Source organism: Schistocerca serialis, chromosome 12, assembly GCF_023864345.2.
Source record: "Schistocerca serialis cubense isolate TAMUIC-IGC-003099 chromosome 12, iqSchSeri2.2, whole genome shotgun sequence".
NCBI classification, from domain to species: Eukaryota; Metazoa; Arthropoda; class Insecta; order Orthoptera; family Acrididae; genus Schistocerca; species Schistocerca serialis.
Window position 1 is genome coordinate 56,266,657 of NC_064649.1, and position 23,152 is coordinate 56,289,808.

The following is a 23,152-nucleotide window of genomic DNA, read 5'->3' on the forward strand; positions in this document are numbered from 1 at the left end:
ACACACATTGATTTTAATTCAGAAATTATCAAAGAAATACACGAGTTTACATAGGGTGTAAGATGACAATGTTAGGACAGTAGTCAAGATAACGCATTTCGTCCTGATTAATCGAAATAACTCTAAACACAACAATATCAAATTTTAACCAGAAGGTTTTTTTAAAAAATTGTTGTTACTGCTACATCGTCAAGTTGGCCAGTATTACGACAAATCATCCGATTCCGGTTCTAAGTGTGGTACTATCTAGGATGACAATCAAGTCTATCGACGATGGTTAGGTTTTGACCAAACTCAACAACTCAAGGTTGCTCGAATTCACAGTGGACACAAGCTGGTGAACCAACAAGTTTACACCTCTGCTAGCGGTATTTACCTTAGCTGCGATGAGCTGTTCGATACATAGCTGATCTTGTCGTCTGAAAGACCTATAAAGGCTAATCAAAATCTTTGCTGATTTTACCAGCAGATCGCTTCCCGCGCCCGGGTTCCCGGGTTCGATTCCCGGCGGGGTCAGGGATTTTCTCTGCCTCGTGATGACTGGGTGTTGTGTGCTGTCCTTAGCTTAGTTAGGTTTAAGTAGTTCTAAGTTCTAGGGGACTGATGACCACAGCTGTTAAGTCCCATAGTGCTCAGAGCCATTTTTTTTTTTTTTTACCAGGAGAAACTGTCCTATTTTTCTCTTTGGGTGGAAAACATGAACTCATCCGTAGTCTGGAAATATGGCGATACTCAAGTGCATGGATCGAGCAGCAAGCATATTACAATAGCCTCTCAGTTCTCTCAAGAACAATTAACTATGTGGCTGTTCCGTTTCTCCATTGTTGGAGCTCAATAACGCTTCAGCTAATATCTAGCTGTATGGCAGCTGAAGTGAACACAGTGTTCACTCAAAATTCCTCCTTTGTGTCTTACAGAGTATGATGCACCCTGTTCTGCACTTGACGCTGGCTAAGAAGAGAGTCCCGAAATTTTCGGTCTTGTGTCTCTCATAGAAAAACTGTTCCTACCAATAGGAGCGTTCCTTTTATTTTATGGAAACTATCTCTGCCAATCGCAAAGGGCCTACCATCAAACGGCGTCGAAATTTCGGCACTTCACTTCTTGCTAGTTCCTGACAGTCAATAGGACATTTTGTGCCTGCTCAAGATGCCGAAAGGTTACATGCAGACATCCAGAGCATACCAAGCACAGTTCATGTGATCGACTGCGTCACTGGTTTGTTTGTAACCGTCTGGAAATTCCCCAACGCAGTTTTCTAAAGATTCTTTCAGTACTACTCCAGTGGACCGCTACTTGCCCCCCTGGATGAGTCACCTGGCCCATTCTTTCGGCACGGGTCGCTTTAAGAGCTTTCCGTTGTACTCGGCCTATGATCTCGCCACTCACATCTGCTCCCAAACGAAACGTTTCCTCCAGCAGCTTCTTCACCTCATGCTCACTGACATGCAGGATTTAGATTCAGTGTGATAATACCATGGATTGGCATGCCTTTACATTAATGCGCAAGTCTGGTCATTTTCGCCAAAGTATGTCAGGTGACAAATTCATGATGTACAAAAACTCTCATGTAAGGTGCGAAATTGACATTCATTTAATATTCCATCATGCAAGATCATTATGAGAAGTCCATAACATTGCAATTAGTATCACTGACTCACAATGAGACGCAACTAACAAATTACATACCTGCATAAATAAAATTGACAAAAGAGGCAAATTAATTTATAGCCTTGACTGGCATCGAGACATGATGTAAAAATACGATCAAACTGTAGTAAACATGCATGGCCTGTAATGCAGGTCCATCATCAGCACACCGTACTTACAGTTATAGTACAAACAACTGAGAGGGTTTGGTCGCTAGGTGTCACTGACCATAAGTGCTTTTTACAGTGGTGTGTTACAAAGCCAGATATGCAATCTCTAAGTTCCTACATGAAACAAAATAGAGTAATTTCTTTTATTGTTTTATCGTATGGCAATACATATACAAAGTTTACAAAACTACTACAAGTCAATATTTAAACACAGTTCTCCAGCGTATAACAACAGAAAAATGACAAGAGCTGTATTCAGATATCAAGATCTTTTATGTATTTTATCACACCACTCGTCGTTGTCAGAAAATCTTCCAAAAGACCCTTGCAGGCACATGAGGGACATGTTGACACAAGATGAGCAAATGTCTGTTGTTCCACACCACAGCCACATGATGGTGGTCAAGATTTGACTCATCTGTGGTCAGTGTCAGCACATCTTCCACAGCCCATTCAGATGTGGTTCAGATTAGTCCTAACTGCCCAAGGCTTGTCAATTCCAGAGGCGTTTCTTCTGGAAGCATGGCAGTTTCAGGCGGTCTGGACGTCACTTTTGTTGCGAGAAATGTTTCCATTAATAGATAGTATTGAATTCAGATGCCTTGAGAGTTCTGGCTGTGATGAGAGCGGGATGTCTTGATGTCAATCGTTTTCACTCCGCAGGGAATACATCGTTCAGTACTGGAAGGTTGGATTTATCAGTAATCTTCTGGTATTAATGCAGTAGCGCGTTCTTCTGTCTCGTACCAGGAGGTGGAATGTGCTCAAGATACGGAATCAGCATGTGGGATTCGTTCTTATTGACCCACTAATGATGTGCACTATTTCATTAAGTTGTTCCTCTATCTCTTTTGTGGGTAGACTATTAAGCCAGATAGGCGCACAGTACTCTGCCGTTCAGTATACCAATCCGAGTACTGATACTCGAAGGCGGTCTGCTGACAATTCCCAACGAGTACTACAAAGTTCATGGAGAATGTTGTTCCTCCTCTTGAGCTTAGCAACGTGAGCCCAAGGTTTATTGAGTGCATGTTGTACAAAGCTTGCCTCCCTCAAAGTAGACATCAACAGTTCTGAGTGCCAATCTATAGGACAGGTGAAAACAGGAAACTTCTTTTCTATTTGCATTTGGCTGTAGCCTCCATTTGTGGAGATAATGTCCGGGTCAGAATTTAGGATTTCTTGAGTAGTTTCAAAAGTTTTGTGTTGGGTGGCTGTTGCCCAGTCGTCCACACTGCTAAACGTTCTGGACTGTGTTGCTGGAATATCAGATATGTATAAATTAAACAAGAGAGGAGCAAGAACAGATCCCTGTGGTAAGCCATTGTTCAGTACTTTTAGGAAGTGAGTGTCTTTTCTCCTAGTTACTGTGTCAGTCCAGCTAACATGTTCTCAGTTAGTTTCGATGTATGTCTGCATGGGACAAGTATTAATAATTTATAAAGCAGTCAATACCTCCAAATTGTGCCGTATGCTGCACTTAGAGCAATGAAAGTAACTGATGTTTCCTGTTTCATTTGATATCTTGCTTTAATAACTGTTGTTAGAAATAAGTCTTGACCAGCACGACACTGTAATGGTCAGAAGCAAGGTTGCTAAATAGGAAGGCTCTGAAATATCACTGCATTCATCTGACTGCAAGGAACTCTTTCAAAGAACTTATAAATAGTGCTAAATAACGCGAATGACCCATATTTCTTAGGCTGGTGTGATGCCGTGCTGGGCTTTAGTACTGCTATGACTTTCGACTGCTACATTTTTTGTGGGGCTGAGCCAGCTATCATGTCAGAAGTATAAGCTAAAACATAATTAGGAAAGAGCTAAAGCTCAAACATGGATCAATTGTAAATTGTTAGTTAAAATTATAAATGCTAACTCTCTCAAAAAGAAGGTGTATATTTTCCAGACACCTTTTTCAGAGAGCTAGCAGTCATTTACAATTATAACTGCTAGCTATCTATCTCAAAAAAGTGTTTGCAATGTATATAGTACATAATGAAGTTAGAAGAAACCGGCATCTCAAAACACAAGAAAAGCCACAGGCTTAACAGACTCGTGAAAACAGAGCCAAGAAAAGGTGGAGAGTTCAGGGAGGAACCGACATTGAGGATCCGAGAAATCACTGTGGTACAGTCAGCCACACACAGCTAATGGCCAGCGTGGGGCATGACTACTGTGTAGACAGAGCACTTTGTTGGAGCAGACATTGAACACAGTTACACGAAGAAAGGGTTTTATGCATGCCAGGAGGAGCACTAGCAGAGTTTATTAGTTTCATGTTCCACGGATCAATTACATGACAAATCATGTTGATATGGAAGATGTCATTCTACATTCACATTGCAAATTGATTTGTAAATATGGCTACATGCTGAACATTTGCAAGTATTTTTGTTTATTATTATTATCTTCTTTCCTTTCTCAGACCTTAGGTCTGGTTAAAAATGGAAAATGACACAGACCTTGATCGAGCGTGACTTCCTTTTAACTGTACGGTATACATTATATTGCATTTAGGAACTTTTGGGTAATTGAACACGTATCAATAATTACAGATTTCTGTAGTTGTATATATAAGTGTGGTTGTAGCTGTATTGCGTTGATGTACTGGTGGATTTTGTGTGGTATGACTCCTGTAGTTGATAATATAATTGGTATAATGTCAACTTTATCCTGATGCCACATGTCCTTGACTTCTTCAGCCAGTTGGATGTATTTTTCAATTTTTTCTCCTGTTTTCTTCTGTATATTTGTTGTATTGGGTATGGATATTTCGATTAGTTGTGTTAATTTCTTCTTTTTATTGGTGAGTATGATGTCAGGTTTGTTATGTGGTGTTGTTTTATCTGTTATAATGGTTCTGTTCCAGTATAATTTGTATTCATCATTCTCCAGTACATTTTGTGTTGCGTGCTTGTATGTGGGAACGTGTTGTTTTATACGTTTATGTTGTATGGCAAGTTGTTGATGTATTATTTTTGCTACATTGTCATGTCTTCTTGTGTATTCTGTATTTGGTAGTATTGTACATCTGCTTGTGATGTGATCTACTGTTTCTGTTTGTTGTTTGCAAAGTCTGCATTTATCTGTTGTGGTATTGGGATCTTTAATAATATGCTTGCTGTAATATCTGGTGTTTATTGTTTGATCCTGTATTGCAATCATGAATTCTTCTGTCTCACTGTATATGTTGCCTTTTCTTAGCCATGTGTTGGATGCGTCTTGATTGATGTGTGGCTATGTTAGATGATACGGGTGCTTGCCATGTAGTGCTTTCTTTTTCCAATTTACTTTCTTCGTATCTGTTGATGTTATGTGATCTGAAGGGTTGTAGAAGTGGTTATGAAATTGCAGTGGTGTAGCCGATGTATTTATATGAGTGATTGCTTTGTGTATTTTGCTAGTTTCTGGTCGTTCTATAAAGAATTTTCTTAAATTGTCTACCTGTCCATAATGCAGGTTTTTTATGTCGATGAATCCCCTTCCTCCTTCCTTTCTGCTTAATGTGAATCTTTCTGTTGCTGAATGTATATGATGTATTCTATATTTGTGGCATTGTGATCGTGTAAGTGTATTGAGTGCTTCTAGGTCTGTGTTACTCCATTTCACTACTCCGAATGAGTAGGTCTAATATTGGTATAGCATACGTATTTATAGCTTTTGTCTTGTTTCTTGCTGTCAGTTCTGTTTTCAGTATTTTTGTTAGTCTTTGTCTATATTTTTCTTTTAGTTCTTCTTTAATATTTGTATTATCAATTCCTATTTTTGTCTGTATCCTAGATATTTATAGGCATCTGTTTTTTCCATCGCTTCTATGCAGTCGCTGTAGTTATCCAATATGTAATCTTCTTGTTTAGTGTATTTTCCATTGACTATGCTATTTTTCTTACAGTTGTCTGTTCCAAAAGTCATATATACATCATTGCTGAATATTTGTGCTATCTTTAGTAATTGGTTGAGTTGTTGATTTGTTGCTGCCAGTAGTTTTAGATCACCCATGTATAGCAAATGTGTGATTTTTTGTGGGTATGTTCCAGTAATATTGTATCCATAATTTATATTATTTAGCATGTTGGATAGTGGGTTCAGAGCAAGGCAGAACCAGATAGGACTTAATGAGTCTCCTTGGTATATTCCACGCTTAATCTGTATTGGCTGTGATGTGATATTATTTGAATTTGTTTGGATATTAAGTGTGGTTTTCCAATTTTTCATTACTATGTTTAGGAACTGTATCAATTTAGGATCTACTTTGTATATTTCCAATATTTGTAGTAACCATGAGTGGAGTACACAATCAAAAGCTTTATGGTAATCAATGTATGCGTAGTGCAGCAACCTTTGTTTGGTTTTAGCTTGATATGTCACCTCTGCATCTATTATCAGTTGCTCTTTACATCCTCGTACTTCTTTGCAACAGCCTTTTTGTTCTTCATTTATAATTTTGTTCTGTGTTGTATGTGTCATTAAATTCTTTGTAATGACTGAAGTTAATATTTTGTATATTGTTGGTAGGCATGTTATGGGGCGATATTTAGCTGGGTTTGCTGTGTCTGCTTGATCTTTAGGTTTCAGGTAAGTTATTCCATGTGTAAGTGTATCAGGGCAGGTGTATGGGTCTGCAATGTAACTGTTAAATAATTTAGTTAGATGTGAATGTGTTGAGGTGAACTACTTTAGCCAGAAATTTGCTATTTTATCTTTTCCAGGGGCTTTCCAATTGTGAGTAGAATTAATTGCTTGGGTGACTTCATGTTGCAATATTATCACTTCAGGCATTTGTGGTATCATCTTGTATGTGTTTGTTTCTGCTTGTATCCACTGTGCATGTCTATTATGTTGTACCGGGTTTGACCATATGTTGCTCCAGAAGTGTTGCATGTCTGTTATGTTTGGTGGATTGTCTATTTTAATGTGTGTGTTATCTATTGTCTGGTAAAATTTCTTTTGGTTTGTGTTGAATGTTTGGTTTTGTTTCCTTCTATTTTCACTTTTTTTGTATATTCTAAGTCATTTGGCCAATGCTTGTAATTTCTGCTTCTTTTCATCTAATTGCTCTATCGCTTCTTGTTGTGAGATTTTACCTAACCTTTTTCGTTTTCTTTCTGACATTTCATTTCTTATAAATTGTGTTAGCTGTCCAATGTCTTTTCTCAGTTTTTCTATTCTGATCTGTAGCCTGTGTTGCCATGCTGGTTTTGTGGGTTTCTTCTGTGTGTTGGTTGGTTCTGATCTCTGCCTGGTGTGTATATTTAGTGTAGTGAGTGCTCCTATATAAACCAGTAGTTGTAACTCTTTCATAGTTGTGTTTTCATTTATTTTGTTGTGTATGATTGTGTTGATAGTTTTTATTGTTGTTTCGACTTGTGGGTTATTTGGCGGTCTATGCAAGAATGGTCTAATGTCTGTATTTGTGTCTTTGTATTCTATATATGTCAGCTGAAATTTTTCTTCTATACCTAACATGTGTGTCACTTCATGTTCTATTTGTGCTTGTTCTGGTGGCTGTCTTAACATTTCGTCTTTCTCTGATTGTTTAATTGATGCATGTTGTTCTTTGTTTGTTTGCTCTGGGGTGTTTGAGTCGATTACTGTATTTTCTTCTTCTTCTGATTGCACATTATTTTGTTCCTGTATTTGTTGTACTTGTTGTTTGATGTTTTCTAATTCTGACTGGGGTATCTTGTTATTTTTTATTATTACATGGATCTGATCAGCTAGTTGCTGTTCCATTGAAAATTTTAATTCTGGGTATCTGGTGATAAATATTGTGTGTACTTGTGATCTGTATCCAGTTGTGTTGGTTCCTAGGTTTGTTGCTTGGTAATAACAGAACATGAGGTGTCGATTAACTTTATCTGACCATCTCATCCTCTGTCTTTGTTTTCCTTCTACGGGGGTGGCAGGAAGCATATCCTGCAAAACACCTTTATTTGGATTTAAATCATTTTCCAGTTGGCTAGCAGTGTCATTACCATTGTGGGCGGGCATAGGGTTCGAGCGTCGTCCCCGACCATGATGGCGCCTGTCCGAGGCTTCTTTAGTTCTGTCCTGAACCAACTAATCACACAAAAAGGGGGTTAGCTGTATTAGTGGTTTGTTCTTCTTGGCGCCTTTTACGACTGGCAGAACATACCGGAGGCCTATTCTTTTCCCGGGCCTCCACGGGGTTATTATTATTATTATTAAATATAAATAAGTGAGTTCCATTAGTTCTTGGTGGAAGAGTTTATGCATTATGAATAAAAACACACACAGCACTGTGCAGGTACCTCCTTAATATCACTGGTATACCTGATCTGTTTGTACAATAGGTATTATTCAAGAAAATATCATTTTGTTCTGCCACACCCTTGGATCATGCCACCAAAGTTAACTGTTATTTTCTTCAATGATCAACTGTTGTAATTTGTACATAGTCCATTAGTCAATGTGTTACATATTTTATATTGGCTGACCAACTTTACATTGCATTTACACAAATAATTCCTCTCATTTTATTCCTAAATCTAAGTTTGATACTTTCGTTTTCGGAAATGGAGATACTGTATAGATACCCTTTGTTAAAAATCTTTGATCCAAAAAAATTTCATGGCGCAAGCTGCCCAAGCTGCTTGTCTTTGTACTTGCTAATGGCATAACAGCTGAAAAACAGGTTCCTGAAATAAATAATAAATATTGTAGGATATTACACCAGTGCTGTTTTTATTCATAATAAATAATGGGGATGTTTCTATGGAATAGAAGGAGTTATCATGGACAAACATTTTATCAGTTTGTTTTCAAAATTTACTTTTCGGTCTGTCAGACATTTTAGGTCACTGGTTATCAAAAATTATAGTTGTGACGTTGTAAATCCTTAAACCCCTCTTTTTGCTGAAGACAATCTTAATGTGGAATAATGAGTGTCAATTTTCCTGCAGATACTGAAATTATGTAATCATTGTTCCTTTTTAACTGCAATTATTTATTTAGAACAAACTTCATGAGGGAATAAATATGCTGTGATGTAGTAGTCAGAGTGACTATCTCCTTGAACATGTGTCCATGAGTGTTGATGAGCACCACATGTTATTCTTATAGCATGTTTTTGAGCAATAATTTCTTTCTTTCTGAAGTATGAGTTAGCCCAAAACAATATTTTATATGACATTATTGAATGAAAATGTATAAAATATGTCTTTCCCTGAGATTTTTTATGATTCTAAGTGGAAATATGGCTGAACTAAGTTGTTTTAGGATTTCCAGTATACGTTTTCTTTCAATTTAAGCTCTCATCAATGTGAAAACACAAGAATTATGAAGTTCCCACCCTATATATTATTTCATTATCATGTGTTATATTTACTATTCGTATAGTACCATTAGATGTGCATAAATAAATATGTTGTGTAACTTTTAAAATTGACATTGAGATATTTTCAGAATACCTGTCAACGACATTTTTAAGAAACTCATTTAGCATTTCGTCTGTTGTTGTACATATTCTTGGATGATTAGAATACTAGTGTCATCAGCAAAAGGAAATGACCCTGTTTCTTATTTATTAGAAGGAAGATCGTTTACATATATGAGGTACAATAGCGGACCTAAGATTTTGCCTCGGAGAATGCCAAAAGTGATTTCACTGCAGTTAGAATAACTTCTGTGCACTTCATTACTGTAATTACTGAGTAGAACTTTCTGAATTCTTTGGCTCAGATATGACATTATCCTCTGGTTAGATGTACCACCTATTCCATAAAACTTCAGTTTACCTACGAGAATATTCTGATTCATGCAGTCAAATGCTTTTGCAACTGACAGTTTCAAGCTGGCAGTTTTTTAGTTGATAAAGTACACGGTGTGGTATATGATTAGTGCATTAGGTATGTTTGCTAGGCACAAATGTCACACAGAATTCCATCATTGTAATGTGACAAGTTGTGGTTGGTATACAACTGGTGCATTAGGTGTGTTTGCTGGCACAAATTTCTCACAGAACTCCATGAGTGTCATGTGACAAGTTGTGGTTGTATACTAATGTCACACATGAGTGCAGGAGTGTGTGCTGTGACCAGGAGCAGTTCTACTTGTGAACTACATGCTAATAGTGTAACTAATTGTATTAATCCAAAACTGTTTACATTAATCTATACTGCTAAGAATTCATCTTGAACCTTGTTCTGTGTGAATAATCAATTGTTTGTACTATTGTATAAGAGTATAACAAGATATATGCCTAGGTACGAATATAGCTATGATGATAGCTATCTAGTGATGATAGTAGTATTATATCATTGCCTAGTTGTTTGCTATTGTTTTGCCATCTTATTTTTTTACTGCTGAAGTTGTTTCAGGTATGATGACTGGTTGTGTGGCTGAGGACTATGAATGGTCAATTGTTAGTGTTGTTTTCCGGTTATGTATATTAGAACAAGGGTTGGATTTTATTCTTTTATTCAATGGATTTATTTTTGTCCTGACAGTGGGGAAATCCACCTAATTATTTATGAGCTACAGAAATATTTTGTTTAGGTGGAAGTGTATTTTTGCTCTGTTCATATCAAATAAAATAACTGTTTAATCCAGAGCCATGGCTGCTAATCCAAACTGAACCCTACTAGACTCAAATCCTAAACCAAAGTTGTACAAATGTTGTACACAAGCAATATCCAAGAAATATTAGTCTGCAATCAAGAAGAACTCATCTACATTTACTGAACGAAAATCAGTGATAAGAATTATCACTTAGTATTGTATTTTACTGCTACTGTACTCAACTTACGTGTTATATGCTTAGTACTGATTAAGCAAAGTAAGCGCAATACTTGGTTTTTACTATGAATTTATAATGAATCATGTAGCAAGTAATATGTTAAATTTACAATTTAGTAGATTCACAAAAGATGATACTGATAATGAATTAATTTTTGGAAATGTGGATTAGAGTGATGCTGGTGTAGAAATGATAGAGGAAGATATACAGTTCAAAGGCGTAGAGGATGTGAATGAATATGAAGAAAATTATAATTGTATTCAGGAAATTATTGTATCTAGAAGTGGATGGATAACTTGTAGTGCTACTTGATGTGCACGAGCAGGTTTCAAGGAAACTACACATACTCCACATCGTGTCATGTCACCCTACATAACAATTACAGGCAATGTTCCGAATCTCAAACGAAAATTGTGTGATTCTTGCTTAAGGCCACAGGACAGGAAAGCGAATCAATGGTCTGATGTGACAAGTTTGTCTGTAAAGAACATGCCAGTCTACTTCTAGCACCATTCTTTTTAAATGATATCACACAGCATATTAATAAATTACAGTATTGTTACATAGTGTGAGGTATAAGAATATTTCTTGTTAAAATAATTTCTGTAGCTAAGCAAACTAAATAATGTATATGTTTTTATATTTCAAACATAGCCAGTACGAAATTATAACTTAAACTTAACTTAATATTGCAATCAATTATGCAGTTGTAACTTCAGCACTGTGCATGCGTCTCTTAACAAATCATTACTATTTTTGTGCAAATATTTTATCGTTTATCGCCATAAAATTGCTAGAATCACTAAAAACTAAACTACGTCTGAACAGACCTTTGAAGGCTCAATGGTACCAACCGGACGCCGTGTCATCCTCAGCCGAAATGCGTCACTAGATGCAGATATGGAGGGTCATGTGCTTAACACACCGCTCTCTCAGCCGTATGTTATTTTACAAGCCCGGAATCGCTACTTCTCAATCAAGTAGCTCCTCAGATTACCTCACAAGGGCTGAGTGCATCCCATATGCCAACAGCGCTCCGCAGACTGGATGGTCACCCATTCAAGTGCTAGCCCAGCCTGACAGCGCTTAACTTCGGTGATCTGGCAGGAATCGGTGTCACCACTGCAGCAAGACCATTCGCTGCGAGAATCACTATGGCGTCGAAAAAGACCACAGACATATACTACTGGCCATTAAAATGGCTACACCGCGAAGATGACGTGCTACAGACGTGAAATTTAACCGACAGGAAGAAGATGCAGTGATATGCAAATGATTAGCTTCTCAGAGCATTCACACAAGGTTGGCGCTAGTGGAAACACCTACAACGTGCTGCCATGAGGAAAGTTTCCAATCGATTTCTCATACACCAACAGCATTTGACCGGCGTTGCCTGGTGAAAAGTTGTTGTGATGCCTCGTGTAAGGTGGAGAAATGAGTACCATCACGTTTCCGACTTTGATAAAGGTCGGATTGTAGCCTGTCGCGATTGCGGTTTATCGTATCGCGACATTGCTGCACGCGTCGGTCGAGATCCAACGACTGTTAGCAGAATATGGAATCGGCGGGTTCAAGAGGGTAATACGGAACGTCGTGCTGGATCCCAACGGCCTCGTATCACTAGCAGTCGAGGTCACAGGCATCTTATCTGCATGGCTGTAACGGATCGTGCAGCCATGTCTCGATACCTGAGTCAACAGATGGGGACGTTTGCAAGACAATAACCATCTGCACGAACAGTTCGACGACGTTTGCAGCAGCGTGGACTATCAGCTCGGGGACCGTGGCTGCGGTTACCCTTGACACTGCAACACAGACAGGGTGGCCTTCGATTGTGTACTCAACGACGAAGCTGGTTACACGAATGGCAAAACGTGATTTTTTTCGGATGAATCCAGGTTCTGTTTACAGCATCATGATGGTCGCATCCGTGTTTGGCGACATCGCAGTGAATGCACATTGGAAGCGTTTATTCGTCATCGCCATACTGACGTATCCCCCAGCGTGATGGTATGGGGTGCCATTGGTTACTCTGTCACCTCTTGTTCGCATTGACGCACTTTGAACAGTGGACGTTACATTTCAGATGTGTTACGACCGGTGGCTCTACCCTTCATTAGATCCCTGCGAAACCCTACGATACAGCAGGATAATGCACGACCGCATGTTGCAGGTCCTGTACGGGCCTTTCTGGATACAGAAAATGTTCGACTGCTGCCCTGGCCAGCACATTCTCCAGATCTCTCACCAATTGGAAACGTCTAGTCAATGGTGGCCGAGCAACTGGCTCGTCACAATACCCCAGTCACTGCTCTTGATCAACTGTGGTATCGTGTTGAAGCTGCATGGGCAGCTGTTCCTGTACACGCCATCCATGCTCTGTTTGACTCAATGCCCAGGCGTATCAAGGCCGTTATTACGGCCAGAGGTGGTTGTTCTGGGTACTGATTTCTCAGGATCTATGCACCGAAATTGCGTGAAAATATAATAACGTGTCCTAGTATAATATATTTGTACAATGAATACCCGTTTATCATCTGCATTTCTTCTTGGTGTAGCAATTTTAGTGGCCAGTAGTGTAGAGTAAAACTAACAAAGTTCTTTTGTTTGCATGTTAAAATTTGCTTCTTTTCCAAAACGTAACAGCGTTTACACAGTGTCACTTCACCAATGTATTGTGCAGACGCAACTGCGAGAGAATTCTTAAACATTGACTTATTAAACTTATTACGTGAGGAACTGAGGTAAAGTAATGTCAGTATCTTATTGAAAAGCACATTCTCGGTACAAAAATATGCATGTGATGTCCTCACCTGTCGGTTTTCTGATACCACCAGCTATCGATGGCCCTTAAAAATCACAATCTTCTGTCAAAAATGTCTGTAGTTAGTGGAATAACACAGTACAATATGAAGCTTTTCATAAGCACAGGGTGAAATGCTCTTCTCCTTACGTTGTATCATTTGCAAAAATCTCATTTCGATATTTCAAACGATTTATAAAACAGTAGCACAACTGCTTATATTTCACTCTAGCTTTATCACTGGCGCAGCAGCCGCCTCCATAGCTCAGTGGCAGCCGGCAGCGTGTTTGGTCAGAGGGTTAAAGCTGAGTTAATGGAACGAGAATGAACTTAAGCAAGCATCGTGGGACGTCCACCCCGAACGAATAGTACGAACAATCAGAAGCAAAATGAGATCAACAGGAAAAAAAGGTTGCCGCAGTGGCGTCAACTCCATGGACTTGCACCAGGCGACTTGTCTACCCGACGAGGAGCCCTAGCCACACAACGTTTCATGTTTCACTTGAGCGGCGCGATCGCAAATGAGTGTGCTACTTCAGATCAATTTTATCAAGTCTGGTGATAGGTACAGACCTCCACCCAAGTCTAAAGAAAAATTGAATATGTTAGCTACATTTCATACTCAGCAACATATCATATAATACACACCAAATTCATAGTAACCCCTATTTTTCATTGCAAACTTTTTCTAATTTCAGGCAGTATCTTACTCCCACGTAAATATCACAATAACTATGACCATTAAGGAAATGATGGGCACATCATAATGAACCTGACATATAAAGCTATAAGTAATGCAACAATGAAATTTGTTTACCGAATAGTTTCTGTAAAATCGTTTGAGATAGATTGAAGGACGTGCGCGTCGATTCTGTCATCCCCGACCGTCTGTGAGGTGGCAGACAGTGTCGGCTACCCGTTCCCGAAGAAGCGAAGGAACTGCGCATCGGTCACAGTACCCTGTGCGGACTCCACAGGAGATCCAAAACTGCGACAGCGCAACACTCCAAAGGGGTGCGATTGTGTTCAGTGGATTTGCTACCTCAAGAGGTCCTTAGACAACGGTTGAACCGTCTGGAGTCAGGAGTGTCAAAGGCTGTCAAGAACTTCGTCCTGATGCTGATCACACTGCGAACTGTCGTTTTCGACCGCACAACATGTGCAATCAACCGTAAACACCATTTCAGTGACGCATTTACGCCACCACGTAAGACCTTTTCGTGTTGATTGTGAGCGGCGGTGTGTCTGAAATCTTTTCTTTGGCCACCCATAAGGAAACCACGTGATTTCACCGCTGTGACGTCGCTGTTCTGACATCCATCACGAGGACCTCTAAAAGAAGGGTTGAATTGTGGGTAAGAGAGGGTTTGTCGACCTCCATATCGGAGACACATCCACAGCGGCTTTGAGCATAATTGTGATAAAATTTGGTGTCAATGTGAGGTTTTTAACCCAATTTGCACCTCCCATCAACTTTTGACCTCTGGCCTTTTATTCGCATGTGTCGACACCTTGAAGTTTAAAGCTTTAGCGAGTCCGAGGGTGACGTATCAGGGAGACAGACTTTTGTGACGTTACGGAGGAATGTTGTGGGCACCTTTGAGCCAAATTTCAAACTGCTGCATTTTAACAGAAGACAATTATATCGTTTAGATAAAGTGATGGTTGAATTTTGTTGTGCAGTGTATATGTAGTAGTAGTAGCTTTATTCATCTGTAGATCTCTTTTTACAACGATATAGGACATGTCGAAGTATTTATAAATTTAGATCAATTCAAAGTAAGCTAATTCGTATACACATATATTTGCAGACTTCTAGTTAGAGACAATCATTAGATTTACTACTGGTATACAATACATTTTTAATCAACAAGTACAGCATACTTACAAAATTAAAAACAAAATTAAACATTTTACTTCAGGCTAACAATCTTGATATTTTAATAAATATCAGTAACAAATCTACAAATAATCCATGTACCGATGTTTAAACAAGATCAGAACACATAAAAAATAAAACAATACAGCAAACATCCAATGACTCTATTATCGATTTCTTTTTACACGGGCTTTGCTTGTTTCTGACCTTTGTGCTTTCAAGACATTCATGAGTGCCACAGGAAGAGGATTGGGTTTTCTTGGACAGTACTTTACTGTATGAGCCTCAGGACCGGTTACTTTACAATGTGGACATGCATACTTTTGAAGAATGGGACAGACTGTTTTACCATAGCTATCTTTCAGCTGATGGCTTCTAAAAATCTTATCAGATTCACCATTTTTCCTACAAAATGCACACCATGTGCCTTTCTTTTCATATATGCTTGGCAAACAATCTTTCTGCAAACAATCTTGTGTTTCAATGTGTCTACTATGTTGCATATAACAGATTAAAATTAGACTCCGATTGCATAGGTGAATCGTCAACAGGAACCTCTAACTTTTAATAACAAGTGTCGTAGAGTACAGCACACAATGCAGCACTGCTACACAGGAAGTAAATTTTTAGCCCGTCTGTATGCTGGTTGCGAAAATCCGCTTATCCCGGCAAGAGCAGCAAGATCCGCAGAAACGTCTCTCCGCAGACGAGTCACTCCGCACTGGCGTTCCAGCCCAGCTCTGTCTGCGGGAGCTCCGGCCGTCTGTCTAGCTGCTAAGTTGTTTATCTCTCCAGGCACTCTGCGCGTCCAGGGCTACGTTTCATTTTCAAAAGAAAATCTTTCTGATTATTTCGCAGGACACGCTCTTTGTGTGGTCTTCAGCAATAACAAACCAAATTGGTTTCCAAAGTAGAGTTTAGTAAACTGTACGAAAGTTGAACAAAGTACTTCAGTGTAAGTGGTTGGTTTGAAAGATTCAAGGAAACAGCACCAGATGTCAGTGCTAGTGCAAGAGGTTCCCTCGTAATTGCAGGTCATCCTTTATGAGTCCTTTATGAGTCAATACATGATAATGGAAGCTTGGCTAAAGAAAAATTAAGGCACATTCATAGGATTTTTCGACCTGGAAACATCGTTCGATAATGTCAAATGGTACAAGATGTTCGAAATTCTAAGAAAAATAGGGGTAAGCTATAGGGACAGAAGTGTATTATACAATATGTACAAGAGTCAAGAGGAAACCAGTAAGCCTGGATGTTCAAGAACGAAGTGCTGAGTTTGAAAAGGGTGTAGGACAAGGATCCAGTCTTTCGTCCCTACTGTTCAGTCTCTACATTGAAGAGACATGGAAATAAAAGAAAGGTTCAAGAGTAGAATTAAAATTCAAGGTGAAAGGATATCAATGATATGATTCGCTGATGACGTTGCTGTCCTCAGTGAAAGTGAAGAATAATTACATGTTCTGCTGAGTGAAATGAACAGTCTAATGAGTTCAGAATACTGACTGAGAGTAAATGGAAGAAAGAAGAAAGTAATGATAAGTAGCAGAGATGAGAACAGCGAGGAACTTAACATCAAAATTGGCGATCACGAAGTAGATGAAGTTAAGGAATTCTGCTACTTAGGCAGTAAAATAACCAATGACGGACGGAGGAAATCAAAAACAGTCTACCACTGGCAAGAAGGACATTCCTGGCTAAAGGAAGTCTACTAGTATCAAATATACGCTTTGAAGAAGAAATTTCTAAGAATGTTAGTTTGGGGCACGGAACTGTATGATAGTGAAACCCGAAACAGAAGACAATCGAAGCATTTGAGATGTGGTGCTACAGACGAATATTCAAAATTAGGTGGAGTGATAAGGTAAGAAATGAGGAGGTTCTACGCAGAATCGTAGAAGGAAGGAGTATGTGGAAAACACTGACAAGGAGAAGGGACAGGGTTACAGGGCAGCTGTTTTAAGACATTGGGAAACGACTTCCATGGTACTAGAGGGAACTGCAGAGGGCAAAAACTGTAGGCAAAGACAGAGATCGGAATACATCCAGCAGATAACCGAGGACGTAAGTTGCAAGAAAAGAAGTTGGCACAGGAGAGGAAATCGTGGCGGGACGCATCAAACCAGCTGCAAAAAGCACGTGATGCGCCAATGTTCTGGGTAGCGATGTGTGTTGAGGGCTTCACTTTGCTGTTGTGAAGATGGAAGAAAATGGAGATTTAATCAGTGGTTAAGTTCCTCTTCAACAAAGGTATGGAAGCAAAGGAAATTCATGTCGATTTTCAAAACATACAGAAGGAGTGTGCTCTTTCACATTGCACTCCAGTTTAAAGTTGGTCGGGCCAGCTTAGATGATGGTCCATGTAGTGGTCTTTCGATCAGTGCCAATACCCCAGATATTGTGGCAAAAGTGCGTAATATGGTCGTGCAGGTTCGCCGACTTAAGGCGCAAGAAATTTCTGAAGCTGTACGGTCGTCTTCTGAAGGGATATATCACCTTTTAACAGTGAAACTGGATATGAGGAAATTACCTGTTACGTGGGTTCCACGACTCTTAACGCAAGATCGGAAACACTCGGAATGGAAATGTTCGAACCATATTTCAGCGCCTGCGATGGTGTAGTCAACGACGAACCTGGGTGCACGAATGGAAAAACGTCATTTTTTCGGATAAATCCAGGTTCTTTTGACAGCATCATGATGGTCGCATCCGTGTTTGGCGACATCGCGGTGGACGCACAATGGAAGCGTGTATTCGTCATCGCCATACTGGCGTATCACCCGACGTGATTGTATGGGGTGCCTTTGGTTATACGTCTCGGTCACCTCTTGTTCGCATTGACGGCATTTTGAACAGTGGACATTAAATTTCAGATATGTTACGACCCGTGGCTCTACCCTTCATTCGATACCTGCGAAACCCTACATTTCAGCAGGACAGTGCACGACCGCATGTTGCAGGTCCTGTACGGGATACAGAAAATGTTCGACTGCTGCCCTGTCCAGCACATTCTCCAGATCTCTCACCGATTGAAAACGTCTGGTCAATGGTGGCCGAGCAACTGGCTCGTCACAGTGCGCCAGTCACTACTCTTGATGAACTGTGGTATCGTGTTGAAGCTGCATGGGCAGCTGTACCTGTACACGCCATCCTAGCTCTGTGTGACTCAATGCCCAGGCATATCAAGGCCATTATTACGGCCAGAGGTGGTTGTTCTGGGTACTGATTTCTCTGGATCTATGCACCCAAATTGCGTGAAAATGTAATCACATGTCGGTTCTAGTATAATATTTCTGTCCAATGAATACCCGTTTACCATCTGCATTTCTTCTTGGTGTAGCAATTTTAATGGCCAGTAGTGTAATTGTTCGACCAGTGGGAAGATACTCTATCAGCAGAATCCCTTTCCCTTCCCAGAAATTGACGTCATGATCTTTCCAGACCATCATACTGCCTATGCTTTCTCTGGTCCTGGTGAACCAACATGTTTCCACTGCTCTGACTGTTTTTTCTGCCAGGGGTATAGTTGTGGATCCATGATTCATCTGTGGTCATAAACCGATGCAAAAAATTTTATTGGTTACTCTGAATGCATTGTCAAGGGTAACCGCAGCCATGGTCTCCGAGCTGATAGTCCATGCTGATGCAAACGTCATCCAACTATTCGTGCTGATGGCTGTTGTCTTGCAAACGTCCCCATCTGTTGACTGAGGGATCGAGACGTGGCTGCACGATTCGTTACAGCCATGCGGACAAGATGCCTGTCATCTCGACTGCTAGTGATACGAGGCCGTTGGGACCCAGCACGGCGTTCCGTATTACCCTCCCGAACCCAACAATTCCCTAGTCTGCTAACAGTCATTGGATCTCGACCAACGCGAGCAGCAATGTCGCGATACGATAAACCGTAATCGCGATAGGCTACATTCCGACCTTTATCAGAGTCGGAAACGTGATGATACGCATTTCCCCTCCTTACACGGGGCATCACAACAACATTTCACCAGGCAACGCCAGTCAGCTGCTGTTTGTGTATGAGAAATCGGTTGGAAACTTTCCTCATGTCAGCACGTTGTAGGTGTCACCACCGGCGCCAACCTTGTGTGAATGCTCTGAAAAGCTAATCATTTGCATTTCACAGCATCTTCTTCCTGTCGGTTAAATTTCGCTCTGTAGCACGTCATCTTCGTGGTGTAGCAATTTTAATGGCCGGTAGTGCACTATGAACCGTCATACACTGATTAGCCAGAATATGATGCCCTCCAACCTGACAGCCCGTATGTTCACCTCTGGCATGGACAACAGCGGCGAGGCGTCGTTGTCTGGAACCAGTGAGGCCTTGGTGGGTCGCTGGAGGGAGTTGGCACCACATCTGCACACGCAAGTCACGTGATTGCCGGAAATTCCGGGGAGGGGGGCAATGAGCTCTGACGCCACGTTCAAACACATCTCAGATGTGTTCGATTGGGTTCAGATCTGGCTAGTTGGGGGGTCGTCACATCCATTGGTACTCGCGACTGTGTTCGTCGAACCACTCCACCACACTCCATGTGACGTGGAGCTTTATCTCGTTGAAAAATGTCACTGCCGTCAGGAGACAGGATAAAAAAAAAGAGTTCGAATGTGAGTGAAATCTTGGTTCAAAAATTGGCTCTGAGCACTAGAATTTAAAACTACTTAAACCTAACCAACCTAAGGACATCACACATATCCATGCCAGAGGCAGGATTCGAACCTGCGACCGTAGCGGTCACGTGGTTCCAGACTGAAGCGCCTAGAACCGGACGGCCACAATCTTATGGGACTTAACATCTGAGGTCATCAGTCCCCTAGAACTTAGAGCTACTTAAACCTAACTGACCTAAGGACATCACACACATCCATGCCCGAGGCTGGATTCTATCCTGCAACCGTAGCAGTCGCGCGGTTCCTCAGTGAAGCGCCTAGAACCGGTCATGAATTGATGTACGTTGTCTGCAACCAGTGTTCGATACTCCATGGCCGTTAATGTGCCTTGCACGAGTTCCACTGGACCCATGGAGGCCCACGAGAATTTTCCTCAGAGCATAATGGAGCCGCGGCGAGCTTGTCTCTGTCGTGCACTACAGGTGTCAAGGAGTTGTTGCCCTGGAAGATGACAGATTCGCGCCCTCCCATCGGCGTGTGGAAGCATGTATTGGGATCCATCAGACCATGCAGCGCTCTGCCAGTTCGCCAAAGCCCAGTGCTGACAGTAACGTGTCCATGTCAGTCGTAGTTGCTGATGTGGTGTTAACATTGACACACATATGGGTCGTCAACTGGTGAACTGTGTGTGCAGACACACTTGCACTCTGCCCACCATACAAATGTGATGTTAGTTCCGTCACAATTTTCCGTCTGTCCTGTTTTACCAGTCTGCTCAGCTTACATCATCCAACATCTGTAATGAGGGGTGGCTGCCCAACCTCACGATGTCTGGACATGGCTTCGCCTTGGTCTCGCCACCTGTCGAAGATCCCCATTACAGCATTTTCCGAAATGCAGCAGTTTCCGAAATGCTTGTGCTGAGCCCCTGGATCATGAAAACCTACCCTCGCTGAGACTCCGACTGATCGCACACCTTCCCCATTCTAGAACTGGACAACACACACTCTCTGATACCACACACACAGTGTGTGTGTCTGACCAGCAGTCATTCCTCGCCAGGTGACACTGCTATAGCCTGGAGTGGTTTTTACCGATCTTATGTCAGAGGTGAAAATGTTCTGGATGATCAGTGTACAACAACAAATATTTTACCCAATTATAGTGAAAAATCCATGAAAAGCATATCTGGATGGTAAGAAGTCTATATCCACATTAAAACTGTGTCTTTGTAGTTGAAAATGCCTTGAGGTCTAAAAAGGACACCAGACACCACGAGAGGGTTCAAAATGAAACTGTGATAGTGTCCTAGACACTTGCAGACACGCAACCCCTTGACATATCTCCATTCTGGTTGTCGCCTAGCAGGCGCAAGAGCGGAAGCGTTTCGCGTCTGCGCGTGCCTAGGACTCTCATCACAGATACATTTCTAAAATGCTCAGCAAAGGCGGGCAGGTAACAAAGGTGCCATCGAACTAGGGGGTGGGGGGGGGGGGGGGGGGAGGGGGACCACTGCGGTTTCACTCACGTGTGCGTCTATCTCGTACACCTCCGAATCACAACTTCATCTACATCTACATGGATTCTCTGAAACTCACATATATGATGTAGATGTAGATGTGAGGGGTACGAGATAGACACACACACAAAGCCTGGCAGAGGGTTCATCGAACCATCTTCACAATACTCTGTTATAGCAATCTCGTATAGCGCGTGGAAAGAACGAACACATATATCTTTCCCTACAAGCTCTGATTTCCCTTATTTTATCGTGGTGATCGTTCCTCCCTATATCGGCCGGTGTCAACCAAATATTTTCGCATTCAGGGGAGAAAGTTGATGATTGGAATTTCGTGAGAAGATTCCGTTGCAACGAAAAACGCCTTTATTTTAATGATGTCCAGCTGAAATCCTGTACCCATTTCACTGAGTCTCTACCATATTTAGCAATAATACAAAACGTGCTCCTCTTTTCTTGAACTTTTCCGATGTACTCCGTCAATCCTATCTGGTACGGATCTCGCACCGCGTAGCAGTATTCTAAAAAGAGGACGGACAAGTGTAGTGTTGGCAGTCTCCTTAGTAGATCTGTTACATTTTCTAAGTGCCCTGCCAGTAAAACGCAGTCTTTGGTTAGCCTTCCCCACAGCATCTTCTACGTCTTCTTTCCAATTTAAGTTCTTCGTAATTGTAGTACCTAGGTATTTAGTTGAATTTACGCCATTTAGAAATGCCTGATTTATCGTGTAACCGAAGTTTAACGGATACCTTTTACTACCCATGTGTATGACCTCACACTTTTCATTATTTATGGTCTACTGCCAATTTTCGCACCATTCAGATATCTTTTCTAAATCGTTTTGCGATTTGTTTTGATCTTCTGATGACATTATTAGCCGATAAACTACAGCGTTCCCTGCAAACAGTCTACGACGGCTGTTCAGATTGTCTCCTAAATGGGTTATATAGATAAGGAACAGCACAGGGCCTATAATTCTTCCTTAGGAAACGGCAGAAATCCTGTTTTACTCGGTGACTTTCTGTCAGTTACTACGAATTGTGACCTCTCTGACAGGAAATCACAAATCCAGTCACGTAACTGAGACGATATTCCATAAGCACGCAGTTTCACTACAAGAAATGCAGAAATACGGAATCAATCTGGAATCCCTTGTCGACAGCACTCAACACTTCGTGTGAGTAAAGAGTTAGTTGTGTTTCACAAGAACGGTGTTTTCTAAATCCGTGTTGACTGTGTGTCAATGGACCATTTTTTTGGAGGTAATTCATAATGTTCGAGCACAATATATGTTCAAAAATCCTAATGCAGATCGAGGTTAATGGTATTTCATATAGAAGCGCATCATTAAAATGACAAACGTTGTAAACATCAACTCTGTAACTTTATTTGTTTAAAATGTATAATAAATTTAAATTATCAGCATTTTCAGTTAAGCATTAGATCATCATTTCCTGCACACAAAACACATTGAACGATGACAACATTGTACCTTATTGAATCATTACGTAATAGAATATTTGTTGTAAAGTTAGTGCATAACAGTTACTTTTGTTCTTTACCGGAAAGCACATGGGTGCAAGGCTACTGGCCATGACATTCAAAGCTAAGAAGGAAACTGTACTGGTTTTATGTAAAAGAAAATCCTTTCTGATGAATAAGCTGAAGAAGCAGACAGTAAATGCTACATCTGAAGTTCCACTGACTTGCCTCTTAAAAAAATAAGGAAAAGATACCAAGATATTGA